At 38.3% G+C, this 5,000-nt stretch overlaps 2 protein-coding genes across 5 annotated transcripts in view; one reads left to right on the top strand and one right to left on the bottom strand.

Moving 5' to 3' along the window:
* Positions 1 to 5,000, bottom strand: part of LOC136840030 (uncharacterized) — a 318,614-nt gene that overhangs the window by 230,400 nt on the left and 83,214 nt on the right. The window lies entirely within an intron of this gene.
* LOC136840031 (uncharacterized) overlaps positions 1,467 to 5,000 on the top strand; it is a 78,644-nt gene continuing 75,110 nt past the window's right edge. Inside the window, 1 exon segment of the mRNA XM_067106336.1 lies at positions 1,467 to 2,663. The gene's annotated coding sequence lies outside the window, so the exon portion shown is untranslated.

Consider the following 5,000-nt stretch of genomic DNA (forward strand, 5'->3'; position numbering starts at 1 on the left):
CTCTTTTTATTCATTTCTCTCTCTTCCCTCAATCTCTTCATTCATTTCTCTCTCTCTCTCTCTCTCTCTCTCTCTCTCTCTCTCTCTCTCTCTCTCTCTCTCTCTCTCTCTCTCTCCAAGCTTCGTATAGGAAGATATTAATATGTCATCATATCAATTAAGATTTCACTAATACTCGGACGTCGCTAGAGAAAATAAATTTCCTACACATTATTTTGAGCCACTGTCTGTTTATCTGTCTGTCTGTCTATGTAGTAGATATACTTAATGACAGTATGTTGTATTTTTAACGTAAATCCAAAACGTAAAAAAAGACATGGAAAAATTGAAGAACAAGAGAAAGGGAACTTGGAAAATATTAAATATAAGCTTTCAAACGTCAAATCATAGTTAGGTCAAAGACTTAATCTTCTCCATGAAACACTGTCACTGAACTATGGGGAAATGTCACTCAAAAGCCCCCTCCCCACCCCCTTTTATTTTTGACCCAGGGCCCAAAAACCAGTGAAAAACGAGGATGAAAGACGAAGGAATGGGTTCAAACAAAGGTCATACCCGAGGAAAACCAGAGGTAAAAAGAGAAACCCGAAGCTTTAACGTGTGAAAGAAAAATTATATGATAAATGAGTGCTGGAAAATGTCGGCTGGCTTTTTCGTTACCGTAGCAAGCTACAGATCTATCGCGAATGGTAAGACGTGCAGGCATTGTCAAGAACTTTGTGTCAAGGCGTGTGGAAATGGTTTCTTTTGGAGACAAGAGTAGGTGTTGGTTTTCCTCCGCATATGAACACTCTTGCACTTTTCAGTTACAAATGTAAAGAGATATGTGGCAGGTGTAAATGAAGCATGAGTAACACCAGAAGGAGAAGTTAGGAATGGCTCAAGAACCTGCTCTCTCGACTGGATGGTTGACAAGAACTGGCAGCCGAGGCAGTGGTTAGAATGAGAAAAAGTTATAAATATGGACCACAGACTAACTAACAATACCAACACGTCATAGTTGTTGCTACAAAGCAACAACACAAAAAACAAATGGGAAAGGATTGTATTTCAGCCCACAGAGAGCTTTCTAAGTGCCAAAGTTGGCGGGCCATTCATTGCCATCGTAAGTAAGAGGATCAGAGAGGTGTCCATCTGACTACTTTGCCTGCCCATGAAGTTTCTAATGTCTGTTGCTAACATACGGACACACACACATACTACACGTTTATACACACACACACACACACACACACACACACACATATATATATATATATATATATATATATATATATATATATATATATATATATATATATACATATATACATATATGTGTAGAGAGAGAGAGAGAGAGAGAGAGAGAGAGAGAGAGAGAGAGAGAGAGAGAGAGAGAGAGAGAGATCTTCAGAATTAAAATAATTTTCAAACCAAGCACTTCAAGAACTTTGAAATAGAGGAGAGAGCAATTCATGAACAGGAAACCCTAGGAGCAACGGGAAAGCGAGCAGAAAGAGAGCAGCCACTGAACTCAAGCAAGGAGAGCAGCAATAACAAACGAGCAAACAGAACGATAGCGTAATTACGTGTCATGATAACCATGCAGGGGGAAAAGAAGAAAAAGAGATGGAACTTTAAAACGTCAACATATAAAAAAGGGGGAATTAAACGACAAACTACAAATACGAAAGAAAAAAATTAAGAGTCTTACAAGAAGGGGAACTCAGACTGCTGTTCCTGCTGCTGCTGCTGCTGTAAAAGGGGGAGGAAGAGGGGGAGGAGGAGGAGGGGGCCAAACTCGCCCTGGGACGAAACGGTCCTGGGAGGAAGGGGGAGTGTATACGAATGACTGAGGGGGGGGGAGAGGACCTACCTTGGGGAGGGGAGAGGCTGGACCAATCTAAGGCAGGTGTATATATCCAGCTGACCAAACCCCAGGTACCTCAGTCACGTGCAGGACAGTGGTCAGGTAACTGGTGTGCGACGCCTCTCACACACACACAGACACAAACACACGCATACAACACAACACATCATCACGCCCCCGCTCCGGCACCCCCGCACCACCAATGACCGAGAACGAAAGCGAGAGTTTCCTCCGGAAGCAGAGGTGGGCGAGACGTCCTCGTATGGGCGCGTTTTCTCCGACGAAGCAAGTTTTATAAACAATTCTTAAAGACAGAGAAAGAAAAAATCCATCTCTGGAGCTTCAGAAAAACCAGAAAAACCTCTTCGGGACTTGAGAAAAAAACAAACAAAAGCTCCCAGCCCCAACACAGTGATGCACTCCTCCGTTTAAAAACACGCCACTCTGTTTATCTGGCGCTGCGTGGGACAGCACTGTAAACAATGACAGTCTATAAGGGCGGTCGGGTCGTGCTCTTCCGAAGCCATAGTGGCCCTTAGTGACTCTCGAGGGTTAATCGTGGACTCCCTGCCATGAGAGACGGTGTCCATGATACGGAGCAATGTCTTGTCATTTCAAATGTCAGTCCATGAGTAAACTTTGATACAAAGTCTTATGAACATTTTTGCATCTCGCGTCCAAGACAATTCTGTCTCTGAGAGCCAGAGAGAGAGAGAGAGAGAGAGAGACAGCAAGGAAGAGATAGAAAAGGACTCTCAGAAGAGAACTGAGAGATGAGGAAAGCCACTGTCACAACAGAGAGACATTTGTAGAGGTAAGTGATGCATGCCAACATTTTGTAAGCGTCACTTAACGTAAACATATGTCTGACAGGCTAGGCAAAACATAGTTTACAAACAAACTCAGAGTCACAACTCTTAAGAAGATTGATAACAGAATTCCATCAATGTCTAGTATTCGACAAAAAGTATTTACTCGCATAAATTTGCATGCAGTTATAAGTATACAGTATATGTATACACACGCATTTTCATCATGCACTAATGTATGAGCGTGTACCTTTTATAAAGTGACAGGCAGAGAGACAGACAGACAGACAGGAGACTGACTCTGCACACCTAATTTGAGAGTAGCATAATTATACTGACCTCAATTAAAAAAGTTTATCGCCAACACTTATGAAGGAATAACACATCAATTTCGTTTAGAAGAATCTCTCTCTCTCTCTCTCTCTCTCTCTCTCTCTCTCAAGAACTTGGAGTTTGCTTGCATACAAATACACACACATTATTATATATATATAAATATAATATATATATATATATATATATATATATATATATATATATATATATATATATATATATAAATTTAAAGTAAACTAATATATTTATTTTCGCTATAACCACAAAGGCGCATAAACAAGAACCACCAACAATACAAAGAACTCCATTTCAAACACGATATTTGCTGATTCTAAATAAAACCCTTAGTTGCTGCTATCGGTAAATGATAAAAATATAACGATAACATTAACTACTTTCATTGGCTCATGTGTATATATATATGTGTATATATATATATATATATATATATATATATATATATATATATATATATATATATATATATATATATATAAATATAATATATATATATATATATATATATATATATATATATATATATATATATATATATATATATATATATATAAACTATAAATATGATGCAATATAAGCATCAAAGGAATTATGTACGAATCGGAGAACGTTCCGTAACTATTTTCCATTAATTTTCAGGGACAAAATACTTTTTTTTATTCGCGGCGTATGTTTTTCCAACAACAATGTTCATACATTTAATGATAAAAATCATTATATGTGGATCACATTACTCTTTTGTACTTCATCGAATAAAAAATAGATTTAAAAGCCACTCGACACTGGATTATATTTATTAAACATCCCCCGCTTTTATAGAAAGAAAAACACACGATGTATAGCCATATATGTTTCATGTGTGTAATAACGATGGGTTACTGTTAATAAACTCCATTTACCGTCGTCAAGCCCAGGGCCAGCCTCTCATATCACTCGTCCCTATGCAAGTATGCAGAATGAAGGTACCTTGATCCGAAGCAATTTGAACGACAGTCTGTATTGCAGAACTTAGATATAATTGTCGTTTAGTTAACTGATACATAATTAGTGCTTTGAAACAGTCTCATACTCTATATGCTCAGTAAGTCATAAAAATATAAAAAAGAGTTTCTGTATTTTTCTACGGCAACATTCAATACGTATCATATTTTGGTAAGGTATTGATATTCGTTTTAACCGTCCGTATTATACATCCGTTGCAGGAGTCCTATTTTGCTTTGTTTCAATGAGGAGCAAAGAAGAATGTACAATTAAAATATGACCCCAAACAGCTACCTTCATTAAAAACACCCTTGCCACTATGGAATTCCAGGTAAGTATGCAAATTTATCCGTTCATTTTAATGCATCTGTTCAAGTTTGACCCGAACTTTTGTCACTGCAAATATTGCACGCTCTCTCTCTCTCTCTCTCTCTCTCTCTCTCTCTCTCTCTCTCTCTCTCTCTCTCTCTCTCTCTCTCTCTCTCGTGAGAACTCTAAAGTCTATGTATTCCAAGACATTAAGCAGGAATATCCCTCTTTAAATCCTTAACTAAAGCCATATATACAAAGGGGCTATGTTGACATAAGTCTAGGCTACCACCACCCCCGGACCTTCCCCCGGAGTCCCCACGAAGGGAAACTACTCTCTCCTGCACACAAAGGCTCAACAAAGACTCCTCCTGGTGTTGGACATTTGGTCCTAAATGGTCAAACCATGACGTCATCTTTATTACGACCTGATATCGATTATTACCTCCTACGACGAGGATGCCAGCCGAGTTTTCCACTTGTGTTTTTGTGTATCATTCAGTAATTTTTAATTTTATTCTGCGAAAAAGTTTTTGGCTTCTTAGTGACAAGCATAACAAAACTCATCAGATAACGATTTTATTTTCATATCGATAATTTTTTTAGCGATCTGATTCTAAAACTATAATGACAATCATCTTGGCGTAATATTAAGGCCGAATTCTAAACGTCAGCGTGAGCTCCCGAGAACACTTGCA

Source organism: Macrobrachium rosenbergii, chromosome 7 (genome assembly GCF_040412425.1).
Source record: "Macrobrachium rosenbergii isolate ZJJX-2024 chromosome 7, ASM4041242v1, whole genome shotgun sequence".
Classification (NCBI taxonomy): domain Eukaryota; kingdom Metazoa; phylum Arthropoda; class Malacostraca; order Decapoda; family Palaemonidae; genus Macrobrachium; species Macrobrachium rosenbergii.